Source organism: Nelumbo lutea, chromosome 5, assembly GCF_056320005.1.
Source record: "Nelumbo lutea isolate HS-2025 chromosome 5, American lotus-T2T, whole genome shotgun sequence".
Classification (NCBI taxonomy): Eukaryota; Viridiplantae; Streptophyta; class Magnoliopsida; order Proteales; family Nelumbonaceae; genus Nelumbo; species Nelumbo lutea.
Window position 1 is genome coordinate 58,943,218 of NC_142688.1, and position 13,887 is coordinate 58,957,104.

Sequence of the window (13,887 nt, forward strand, 5' to 3'; positions counted from 1 at the left end):
CATTGTTTATTGCTACAACATTCCACATTACATGATTATAAATAACGGAAAGCCATTTTCAATAGCATTGGTGACACAATTTTGTGACAAGTTTGGCATTAAGTAGAAGTTTTCTACCATGTATAATACCACAGCTAATGGACTTGCAAAGGCCTTCAACAAAACCCTCTACAAATTACTTGAGAAGATAATGTCCAAATATAAAAGAGATTGGCATGAACACATGGATAAAGCCTTATGGGCATATTGAACATCTTACCGTACCACTACAAATGCAATTCCTTTTGCTTTAGTTTATGGTGTAGAAGCTATACTTCTCCTAGAGAGACAAATGAACTCCTTAAGAGTGGTTATCTAGGAGGGGACTATAGATGATGAGAATGCAAAATTATGGTTGGATAAGCTCGAGGCACTAGATTAGAAAATGTTCGAAGCTTAACAAAGAATAGAGTGCTACCAAGCTTATTTGGCTCGTACATTCAACAAGAAGGCTCAAACCCACTCCTTTAATAAAAGGAGATCTAGCCCTTGTTGTTCATTGATTTATCGTTCTCTCACACTATTCAGGAAGGATATTTGACCCAAAATGGGATGGGTCTCATGTGGTGGAAGAACTCTAATTTATTAATCAAGTGTACCATTTATAATGCAAAAAAAAAAAAGAAAAAAAAGAAAAAGTCTCTATCAAACATTTAATTTCTTGGGGTCTTAATGAACCCAATATGCTTTGGAGAAGACCTTGTTTGCTTTAACTTGAGTCCTTGCTTTAGTTTATCTATGCTTACACTTTTTTGCTTCCGATATTTGTTTGCTTTAACTCATCATATTGAGCTTTTCTAGCAGCAAGTGCCATTTCTTGGGGTCTCTATAAGTGTTTGTTTTTTATCTTCCAACCTTTGTCCCCCATCCTCAAGTGCTTGTAGCCTTGTCTTGATTTGACGTTGCTCATCTTCAATAGTAGCAATGTTTGCTTTGACTTGATTCCTCTAATTAGTAATGAAAAATGTGTTCAATTCTTATGCAACCATATTCATGGATTGAATTAATAATTCCCCATTTTTCTTTTCAATCAGAGCACTCCTAATTGTATCCCTCTGAGCAAGGTATCCCTCTATCGTGACAACAATGAATCAACCTAGACAACAATGAATCAACCTACTAGATCAAAGGAGAAGTATAAAGGTGGAAGGCATCTTCAAGGGCTTCTATCACCAACTCTTTATGCTGTTTAAACCTTTCTTGGTCATAGGCTCCACAACTCAACTTTTAGGAAGCTTCTGATCCCTTCCATGTTAAGGGAGTATGCACATGCTATATAATTTCTAACAGGACTAGTAGACCCCTTGGAGTAGGTTGAAGACTCTAGCATTGCTTAATCTATGAAAGCCCCTTTTGAGTAAAGATATGAAGAATATGAGAGTTGGAAGAGGTGGTACTACAATAATGGTGGGTTGGAATGAACTGGACACTTGAATGTTAGAAGATACATGACCAAGTGCTCCAAGTAATGGGTCTCCAATATAGGCAAGAAGGTTGCAAGAAAGAGGGAATATAATAGTAAGAAAAATAAGGTAATGAAAATGAAATCAAAATACAAAGTATGAATCTTACTACTAGCAATTTCATAGGGTGATAGATCTATGGGTGGAGGTAAAATAGGAGACGGTGAATTGATCACCAATGACTGGTTGGCTATTGACTCGACAACCTCTTTAACCTTCTCTTAAGGTCCTTCAAGAACCTTGGAAAAAGCACACTTCAAGGACTTAGCCTGTTGGTAGGGTTATTTAACAGTTGCATGAGCGTCCTTGCCACAAGACTCTGGTAGAAGAAGATTTTGTCCACTTCTTAGATTTTAAGAGGTATCGATATCCATGAATAGATTTTGTTGCGATATCCCTATAGCAGATACCTCTGTAGGATCATCATCTAGTTGAATTACTTCTCGAGACTATGAAATTGATGCCTTGGGACCATGTGTCTTTATCTGATTCTGGTGAGGCTGCTTATTGTTAGGAGGGAGGGTAGTAGTAATCTTATCATCATGCCCTCTCTTTAAGGGTAATCTTGGAGGTTGTTTGCTCGGATTAATTGCCTTTCCTTGCCTTGAGATCTTTTTAGGTGTTTGTATAATTCTACATTATTCTATTGTACCACTCAACTCGTTCAAATATATCTTCACAACAATTTCCTCTAAAACATGCCCTACACCTTGCATCCACTATTACAAGTAACTCGGGTCGCACTAGTGATCAATATGTCCAACAAGTCTTGGAATATGAAATGTAGCCTTGGTATTCACTTGAGCTAGGGATAACCATAGGCTATAAATCTATGTATGATTGGCCTTATAAAACAAGCACCTTAGAGTCCTTGGAACCCTTTGATAGAAGCCTTGTTAGCTAGCAAACCTATGTAGATTATACATCTCCAACCAACATTGAGACCCTTAGAGCAACACCCCATAGCCTAGGTGAATGTTAAACATAAATTCTCTAAACAATGTGGAGTGGGAAACATTATCTAAATGGTTTCTAGGATTCTAATCATTATATTGCACTTTTTTGGGTCTCTATTAAATCCTTCTCTAACATGGCTCCATGAATGGTGGAGCAGGCTGACTTGGCTTCTACCTCAAAGAATGAGGCATTTAAGATCCCTTAAAATATATCAATGAGAGATCGTCTATGTCCATAGAACATTGACGAAGACACCTGTAGAAAACTATAGTCTAACCCAAGCATACAAGTAATATCTAGGAAATGCAAGCATTGATGCTCCCTGAATGGTAAAAAACCCTTTCACTTGCAAGTAGGTGTTTGAAAGGCTCTAGTAAATGATTAACAACATAGGGGGAATCAAGCTACATGTAATGCCATGAAAGGCTCTAACATGGCTCCATGAATGGTGGAGCAGGCTGACTTGGCTTCTACCTCAAAGAATGAGGCATTTAAGATCCCTTAAAACATATCAATGAGAGATCGTCTATGTCCATAGAACATTGACGAAGACACCTGTAGAAAACTATAGTCTAACCCAAGCATACAAGTAATATCTAGGAAATGCAAGCATTGATGCTCCCTGAATGGTAAAAAACCCTTTCACTTGCAAGTAGGTGTTTGAAAGGCTCTAGTAAATGATTAACAACATAGGGGGAATCAAGCTACATGTAATGCCATGAACCATTCATGACACTACCTTGAAAGTCCTAGGATGAAGAACGTTGAGGTCATTTGAGGGAAAGACAAAGCGATACAACCACAAGACTAAGTAGGTTGCTACCCAAACTTTATTCTCAATCGCCTAACCAATAAATGCCAAAAAAAATATTTAGTTAATTGGGGTCTAGGTGTTACCTTGTACTTTTCCCCCTAGAGGGACTTTTTAGCAAAAACCTAAATGCTTAGTCTTGAATGTAGGAAACCCTTTTTTCTTTTCTTTCTTTTTTCAAATTAAGAGGCCTTTTCTATTTCTTATTAGAAGAAGGAAGAAGTCAAGTATTGGAAACTCAAAGAGATTCATTCAGATTGAGATCTCTACTACAGCCAATTTAGGTAAGTTGTTTTTGATGAGGAGTGATTTGTCCTGGCCTAGTAATAGGGGGACACGTGGACACGACCTAACTAGTAAGATGACAGCTCAACCCGACATGCCAAGTCCACAATAGATCGAGTTCAGATAGTCAAACCACCTCGGGACAAGTTCACCTCAGTGTAAGGTCGCATCAGGACCACCTCGGTCCCAAGGCACTTCGGCATTCACTCTAGGTCGGATCTAAAGAGCACTAGCTCGGGTAATACTGACAGACCACTACATGGTAACCCCAAAGATCTTGCCATCAGATTCTAAGCCTCGCGGGATCACAACTCGTAACGATAAGCCTTATCTCCTCCCCGCTCCGCAGAATTGATAAGCCCTATCAGTTATCCCCCATTAACGCATAAACGGATCTCATCATGACGAGGATCCCAGAACCGCTCCGCGAAACCCGCAAGGACTCCACTATATAAAGGCTCTACCCCTAGAGGCCCAAGATACGCGTGATTTCTCTGCTCTCTAGCTCTCTACACTCTAAAGATTTTTAGCTCGCAACCAAGTATACTGACTTAAGCATCGAAGCGACCTTGCCGGGGAAACAACCCCGGGTTCTCAGATTATTCTTTTGTAGATCGACCTAGTCCACCGTTTATTGGAAGCCAGATCACATCCAGCAGGGAGCAGTCAGATCGCACTTCATCATTTGGCGCCGTCTATGGGAAATCGCTACAAAAAGCCTCTTTCCACCAACAATCATAGACTCAAATCCATGGCATCCTCCAGCAACGCCGAACAAAGCAACGAGATGAACGTCTCTAGGGGGGCAATCTCAGTTCCCTTTCATCTGCATCGATCAGTTCATCATCCTGCTTACCACGGTTGGGGTTCCGACGCTGACCGCGCCCCAAGTGACCACTTAAGTGAATGCGCCACTTCCTCCTGTAGTCGGCGCGACGTTCGCTGAACTGTCTGTGGTTCCCCCTAAAGTCGGATAGTCCCAACTTGACGACCTGGTACACTGTGTTTGGGCCATTCAGGTCCTAATGCAGCAGGTCCAGCAGTATCAACTATACTAGTAGCAAGTATTCCATCAGTTCTATCAGCAACAGTACTAGCAGCAGTTCCCTCCACTACAACAGAATCAGCAGCTGGTTCCACCTCGGTACTCGGTAGTGCAACAGAATTGGCCTCGTCGTCAGAACACTCGCCCTCCTCACCAGGGAGAGATTTCCCAGGTTCCACATCCTCTTGGGAGCTAGGTCTCATCTCGCGGCAAGAGGGACAGACAAGTCACTCCTCCCACTTCGCAGAATGTGAACAGATCGGGAGACACTCAGCCCGCTAGAGCCATTTCACCTCGGCCCTCGCATCATGAAGGTTCACTTGCAGGGAACCAGTTCGGGGTTCTGGTCGCAGACTCCATACGAGGCCCTTCCGTTCACGGTAGCCAACATCAACAATCCAAGCCATTCCATGCCAAGACGATACCCGACCACGCAGAGGTCAGCAACACCAATGCGGAGCCGGTTAGGAAGCAGCAAAGAAGGCATTGTAAGGCACGCCGAATTGTAGTTCCAATTCAGATCGCCGGTCCTAATCAACCTGAGCAGCTAAAAGGTAAAGAGGAGGTGAGCTCAGAAGTCACAAAGACCACTCCCCTCCTCTCCGGATCATCCCCTTTGTCCTTCGAGCTCCTGGCGACCCCAATGCCGAAGGACTTCAAAGTGCCTCCGCTGGACAAGTATGATGGATCGTTCGATCCAAATGACCATGTGGACACATTCCAGTCCTAGATGCATCTATTTGGGACTGATGAGTCCTGCATGTGCGTTGCCTTCTCCACGACATTCAAAGCGGTAGCTCGCACATGGTACAGGAACCTCATGCCAGGGACGATCAAAAGTTGGGCGCAGTTCGTGCAGATGTTCACCTCGCATTTCATCACTAGCAAGAGGTGTCTGAGGTCTCAAGAAAGCCTCCTCAACATAGTCCAAAGAGAAGGGGAGTCGATCTGAAGCTTCATAAAACGCTTCAATGACACCTGTTTATAGATCCCCGACCTAGATTCCACTATAAGACTCATGACAGCAAGGAGAGGAATTACTCACAAGGAACTCAAGTGGCACATGGTGACCAACAAGCCTAAGGACATCACTAAATTCCTCAAGCTCGCCGACTAGTTCATCGGGACAAAAGAGGAGATGAACCAGAAAAGCAAGAATCCAGTGGAGAAGAGAAAAGGAGAAGGTGACAACTCGAATAACGATGGCAATAAATAAAGAAAAAGCAAGTCCCCGACTAGGGGAGGAAACAAGTCCGGGAGCCGATCTCCTAAGTCAGGTCGGCGTTCCCGAACTCCCCCAATCGAAAGAACGAGCTACACACCCCTCAATGCGAAGCGGGGAGAGATTCTTATGGTGATCAAAGACGCCTCCTATGTGAAGTGGCCACCTCGGTTGAGGGAAGACCCCGCCACTAGAAATAAAATGTATACTATCATTTTCATAAAGACCACGTTCATAGTACCGAAAACTATAGAAATCATCGTGACGAGATCGAAGAACTCATCCATCATGAATATTTAAAAAATTATGTATAAAAAGAAAATAGGAACTCGGCAAATCATCAGATAGATCGACAAGGGGAGCAAAGGAGAAATGCTCCCGAGTTCAGCAACAAGTAGAGTGAGCAGCCACAAAGATAGTTATTAGAAGAAAGACCGATCCATGGAGTAATTAACATGATTACTGGCAGGTCCATCATCACGGGCTACACCTCAGCAGTGGGGAAAACCTCGGTTCACGAACTAGAATGTGAAGAACAGAATCCACCGAAGTGACCTAGGCTCGGAGACCCCATATATTTTACAGAAGATGATGCACACGGGATTCAGTACCCCCATGACGACGCACTGGTCATAAAGTTGGGAATAAATGACTTTGAAGTAAAGTGCATCCTAGTAGATTTGGGCAGTTCAACTGGCGGTAGAGATGCCCAACATAGATTCAAAAATTATAACTCACAAGTTAAACATTGATCCTTTAGTCAGACCCGTTAGACAGAAAAAACATAGCCTCACCCCGGAGTGTTGGAGGATAGTCGACGAGGAGGTCGGGAAGCTCCTTGCAGCCGATTTCATCAGGGAGGTTCATTACCCGAGTTGGGTAGCTAAACCAGTTCTAGTAAAGAAGGCCAATGGTAAATGGCGCATGTGCGTCGATTATACCGACTGAATCGAGCTTGCCCAAAGGACTATTTCCCACTGCTCAAGATTGACTGTCTAGTGGATGCGACCTCAGGGCACGAGTTGTTGAGCTTTCTAGACACATACTCAGGATACAAACAGATTAAGATGGACCCTACCGATGAAGAAAAAATGACCTGTATTATTATAAGGTCATGCCCTTCGGACTAAAAAATGCCAGGGCAACCTTTCAAAGACTTGTAAATAGGATTTTTGAGCCGTTGATTGGCAATAAGATTGAATGTTATGTAGATGATATGGTTACAAAAACCCAGTTTTCAAAATATTTGTTGAATGACTTGCAAAGTGTTTTTGAAATCTTGCGTAAATATAACATGAAACTAAATCCCAACAAATGTGTCTTCGGTGTCACCTCGGGTAAATTCCTGGGCTACATAGTCAACCAACGTGGCATCGAAGCCAATCCCGAAAAAATAAGGGCCATCTTAGACATGAGACTACCTCATAAGCTAAAAGAGGTTCAGAGACTAAACGGCAGGATAGCCACTCTGAGCCGTTTCATGTCCAAGTCGGTAGATCGCTGCCTGCCTTTCTTCAAGGCAATAAAAAAAAGAAAAGATTTTGAATGGACCGCAGAATGTCAGCTCGCCTTCAACGAACTAAAAAAATACCTAGTTAGCATCTTGGTTTTAACCCGAGACGAGGAGGGAGATGTTTTAAAGTTGTACCTCTCCGTTAGTGATGAGGTAGTCAGCTCGGTACTAATAAAACAGGTAGATTGGGTCCAACGACCCATCTACTATGTTAGCAAGGTTTTGCAGGATGCTTCATCCTTACTTCAAAGCCCACACCGTCGTCATCCTCACCAACAAACTTCTAAGGCAAATCCTACTCAAGCCCGAGGTATCTAGTAGACTGACGAAATGGGCCATTGAACTCAGCGAGTACGACATCTAGTACAAACCTCAGACGACAATTAAGGCCCAAGCCTTAGTCGACTTCATTGCAGAATGTGCCTTCGCCACCGCAATCTCTGAACTAATCGAGCTCGGGCATGTAGAGGAAGCTTCAATCAGCGCAGCACCAATCCCGGTCTGAGAAAGACTGACTTAGGATGAAGAGCCATGAATCCTCCACATCGACGACTCGTCTAACCAACAAGGAAGTGGAGTGGGCATAATTCTGTATGGACCAAGCAAGGTGAAACTGGAATACGCGCTCCATTTCGGATTTGTAGCATCCAACAACGAAGCAGAGTACAAGGCGTTGATAGCCAGGCTCAACTTACCAAAGAAGTAAAAGCCAAATACCTCATCATCTACAGCGACTCCCAGCTTGTGGTCAACAAGATCAACGGCAAGTATGAAGCTCGCGACCACACCATGGCTGCCTATTTAGCCAATGTTAGAGAATTTTTGCGCAGTTTCTTATTCCACTTCATCAAGCAGATTCCAAGGTCCGAGAACGTTGAGGCCAACACCCTGTCCCAGTTAGCCAGCACAAGTAGTAACACAATGAGGACCGTGTACATAGTGGACCTGCCTCGGCCTAGCATTCTCGGGGGGGTAGAAGAGGTCACTCCTATAGTACAAGCAGAGCCGAGTTGGATTGACCCACTCATGGGACCCTTCCTGCAGATCGTAATATGGCCCGAAGGGTAGAGTGCCAGTTAGTGAAGTACGTCATCATAGACAGATAGCTGTATCGGAGATCTTTCATGCTCCCCTACTTGCACTGCTTGTGACCTTCAGAGGCCGAGCTTGTTCTCCGCGACACTCATGAAGGCTTGTGTGGCAGTTCCTTGGGGGGCAGAGCTCTTGCCCAGAAAGCATTGCGACAGGGGTACTATTAGCCCACGATGAAGGCAGACGCACTCGAAATCATCAAGAAGTGCGACAAGTGTCGAAGGCACGCCAACATCCACCATCGACCTGTTGCCGACCTCAAATATCTCACCAACCCATGGCCCTTCACGCAGTGGGGGATCGATATTCTTGGCCCATTCCCGCTAGTGACTGGACAGAGGAGATTCCTGGTGGTAGCAGTAGATTATTTCATGAAGTGGGTGGAGGCGGAACCCCTAACAATGATCACAACCCGCAATATACAAAATTTCTTTTGGAAGAATATAGTATGTCACTTCGGGCTACCTCGGGTACTTATCTCCAACAACGAAAAGCAGTTCGATGACATCAAGTTCCAGAATCGGTGCACCGAGATGGGGATACAGTAGAACTTCACTTTGGTGGCACACCCTCAGGCAAATGGGCAAGCAGAAGTCATGAACAAAGACATACTCCATGGACTAAAGGCCCGCTTAGCCCGAGCTAAGGGACTATGGGTAGACGAGCTGCCTAGTGTATTATGGGCCTACCGAACTATCGTTAAGACTGCCACGGGTGAAACCCGCTTCAACCTCACCTATGACACGAAACGGTGATCCCAACCGAGATCGAGGTGCCTACACTATGCCTGGAGGCATACAACGAAGAAGCAAACGACGATGAGCTCCGTACCAACCTCGACCTGGTGGAAGAAGTATGGGACCTAGCATATATTCGGACTACAACCTTCCAGTAGAGAGTGGCTCGATACTATAACACCCGGGTCAAGAAACGACATTTCCATGTCAGTGGCATGGTTCTTCGAAAAGTTATGGTACCTGAGCTCAGTGTCGGTATGCTCAGACCGAACTAGGAAGGTCCATACCGAGTAAGGCAGGTACTCGGGGAAGGTACGTACGAGCTTGAAACCCTAGAAGGAAAACAGGTACCTTGAGCGTGAAACATCAACAACTTAAGGCGATACTACCTATGATTGTCGAACTGGAGAACGGACTATGAGTCGCTCCCAGAAGTTCAAGGACTAAAGTGCCGAGCTGATAAAAGACCTTGTCACCACATAAGACCCAGTCGCCTCTTCGGCATGGGTGAACAAGTCCCAGTCGCCTCTTTGGCATGGGTGTGCAAATCCTAGTCGCCTTCGCGGCATAGGCAAAGTACCTCTAATGCCTAAAGCATAGACAGCTCGGGCATAATCCCTATGATGTCTAGCCCACTTCGGGTATATACCCTGCAATGTCGCTCACCTCGATGTACATTATGTGAAGTTACCCCTACGAGTAGTCCAAGTAGACAGTTCGGGGTGACCACCACTTAGAAAAAATTTATCATTGGTTATCCTTACTTGTTGTCTAGCTCGGTAGCTCGACAATTTAGGGTAACCTATACACCTACTCCTACCTCTGTCCGGTTCAGTTCCCCAGATTGGGAGTCATTTACACTTAGAATATTTTTGCACAAGGATTAGTCCAAAAAGTTTGTATTTCATTGATGAAAATATTTTAAGTACAAAGATCTCATTATAACTCGAGCTCGATGGCCTCGGGGTGTACATCCAAACAGTAAAAAGAAGAAAAAGTAGGGATCATGCATGAGGACTGCCAGGCAGGTCAGTCTTCATATGCTCCTATGCGTCATCTTGACCCGATGGGCCCGCCTCTAGGACTTCATCGCCACTTTCTTCTTCAGATGAGTCGGGCTCTCCGTTCGCTACCTCCGCCACCTCGAGAGTAATGTCAGACATAGAGACGACTCTGAGGTCAAGATCGAGGAATTTCTACCGCATTAGATACTTGCACAACTTAAAGCTAGAATGATAGGAGCTCGATCCATATTTGACCTGGAGATCGTGGAACTCCGAGGATTCTTTGAAGCGTTCAATGGCGTGGCTTCTTTCTTCAGCTTGCACCTCTTGGATGGCGGTCTCGAAGATCTCAGTTCACTCTCGGATCATTGCTTCGAGATTCTCGATCTCTCATTGAAGCTTCACCTTCTCCTCGGTCATTGCTGAGATAAGCTCCTGTTGCTTCACCTTCTCCTCGGTCATGGCCATGATCAGCTCCTGTTGGCTCCGAGCTCCTTTCTTGGCTTGAAGAACCTCGCCCCGAGCTATGTCCAGCTCGCAGTAAAGTTTCTGCACCTTCTCCTCAACTTCCCGAGCTTTCTTCAGGCAAACCTCAGACTGGTAGACCAACAAATGAATGGCGGAGTTCACCTAGTAAAGAAAACTGAGGTAAGTATGTTTGAAAGGTTGAAAAGGAAATAAAATGTAAAGTAAGATACTTACCACCATGCAATAGTTGGCAACCCGGCCTCCGAGCTGGCTTGTGGGCATGTCAGCCCATTCCGCGACCTCGGCAAGAAAAATAGCATCTTTGCTCTTGAGCAGTCCGAGCTGAGGGGTCATTATGCTTTCTTTGGGGGACTCAGGCTCGGGTGCAGAAGTGCTCTCCAGTTCATGAGTCTGAACGACTTCATTCTGGTCTTTGTCCAAGTCCACTATGGGGGGTTGAGGGCAGACCTCCTCCTCAAGAAGCTTGGTAGAAATCGACTCTGGATCAAGGATTTCGGATGGGCAGGGGCAGAAGGACCAGCCTCCCGGTGAGACTTCTTTGAAGCCTTCCTCTTCTTCCCTCTCTGAAAGCTCTTGAGAAGGTCCTTAGCATCGACCTCCAACACGATAACTGTAAGAGTAAGAGAAAAGGTTAGTCGTGAACTAAAGAAAACCTTAAAATAAAAACCGAGGTGGAGACCTACCAAGAGGGCTCAGTCCAGCTCGCACAAGCTTATCCTCGGCCAAGAAATTTTTCATCTCCAGGCCGAGGTCCTCCAAGAGTTAATAACTACCCTAGTCTCCGCATCTAAGCTCACCCCGAGATCTTTGATAGCCACCCTCCAGTGAGTTGGAAAAGACCATCCCTCAAGATTTCGGACAAGGAAGTAGCTCCTCTTCCAGGCCCGAACTTGTTCGGGCTGCCAAGCAAGATTTTAAACCCAGGCCGAGGAGAGATGTAGTAACTTTGTCTGACGTCCCCACACAGACAAGCGGAATTCTTTTTGATCAAATAGATCGAACTGAAGACGTCTAGGGATAGATGTTGGTTGTACTCATGGAACAGGGAGATGGTACGTACTATGTTCCGGATAGAGTTTAGGTGTAGTTGGTCGATGGTGATGTTAAAAAACTTGACTATCTCTATAATGAAGGGGTCGAGTGGGAAGCACAGCCCGGCTGTGAACTGCTCCTCAAAAACCATAAGCTCGTAAGGATTGTGAGCCCAAAGATATTAACCTAGAGGAACACTAAAGACTAAGCTATCAGGAAGATGATAGCGAGCTACTAAATACATTAACCTATCCGAGGTCAAGGTAGAAGGACCGAAGTCGTCCGGATCCTGACCCCAAGAAGAAGATGGGACCTCCATTCTAGAGGTTGGTCCCTCCTCCCGAGCCTTGGGCTCCCTAGGCCGAGATGGCCCAACTTCAGGTACAGAAGTTTCCTCTAAAGACTGAAGAGGGGAGTCACCCAGCGACGACATAGCCTCCCCACTAGGGGCCGCGGACTGCACCTCGGCACCCTCGACCTCACTAGAGTCACCTAAGAGCCTATCTAGACTAGAGCTAGACATGATTAAAATACAAAGGAGAACAAACTAAGGAAAACAAGAACTCACCAAGAGAAGGACGACCTCGGAATACAAAGAAGGAAGTAGCGAGCTGAAAGACTCCAATGCGACCTCAGGGAGAGCGCAATTACAACTTCTGGCGAGGAAGAAGGGCCCCTCAGCCCCCTATTTATAGCTCTCCACGAGGCGATCAACGGCTGGGACCTACTTGGTCTAACAGTTCACGTGAAAACCGATCGCACGATGCCTAAGGACGAAATCAGCTAAGAGCGTTATGTCCACGGAGTCCATAAACAGCGTGATGTCCACGCATACACCTGACGTGACCTGGGCTATTGCTGGTTAAACCGGAAGTTCAAATAGGTCCAACCGACTGATCCGCTCGACAAACCACCTAGGCCTTGTGCCAAATCCACCTGGACCCGTCGTGAACTCCCCGCACTAGGTCGGGACCCTTGGCTCGGGGAGTGGGGGCAATTGATGAAGGGTAATTTGGCCCGACCTAGTAATAGGGGGACACTGGACATGCCAAGTCTGCAACAGATCGAATTCAGATAGTCAAACCACCTCGGGACAAGTTCACCTCGGTGTAAGGTCACATCAGGACAACCTCGGTCCCAAGGCACTTCGACGTTCACTCTAGGTTGGATCTAAAGAGCACCAGCTCGGGTAATACTGATAGACCACTACATGGTAACCCCGAAGATCTAGCTATCAGATTCTGAGCCTCGCGGGATCACACCTCGTAACGGTAAGCCTTATCTCCTCCTCGCCCGGTTCGGGCGGAATTGATAAGCCCTATCAGTTATCCCCCATTAACGCGGAAATGGATCTCATTGTGACGAGGATCCCGAAACCGCTCCACGAAACCCACGAGGACTCCACTATATAAAGGCTCTACCCTCAAAGGCCCAAGGTATGCATGATTTCTCTGCTCTCTAGCTCTCTACACTCTAAAGCTTTTCAGCTCGCAACCAAGTATACTGACTTAAGCATCGGAGTGACCTCGCCAAGCAAACAACCCCGGGTTCTCTGATTCTTCTTTTGTAGATCGACCTAATCCGCCGTTTACTGGAAACCAGATCACCTCCAGCAAGGAACAGTAAGATTGCACTTCATCGGTTTTCTTCTTTAAGCAGTTGAGTTTTTCTTTTTTATTATTTTTTTTTTTTTGCATTTTAGGGTTAGTTTTAAATTAAGAATTAGGGTTTATCATCGGATGTCCATTTTCCAAACACTTTTCAATAAGAAAAATTATTCTAATCAAAGCCCCATACTAGGATCCTAACAAATCCAATCTTGTAACATTTAGATTTATAGATTATGACTTATGTTAACCTTTAGATTGTAACAGACTGTACATCATCCAACTTTGGGCCCCCAGAAATCAGCCCTCGGGTGATGTTTTTTGCCATAGACAGGTCTGAAAGGTAAGATATAAGCTGATTTTTTATAAGATGCCATTAGAGATGCATACATTGATTAACAGGATTACAGCTCAAATATCAGAAGCCCAAACTACCATTCAGCTGAACAGTGAGGAATCTATCTTGACTCTTTTTGTAGAGGATAATGCTTTGGATATTCATTGGCAGCACCGACCAATTCAATGTATCAAAATCGACTTTGATGGGCCCTTTCTTCTACAGCCTTCACAGCCTTGCATTGGGTATGTTTT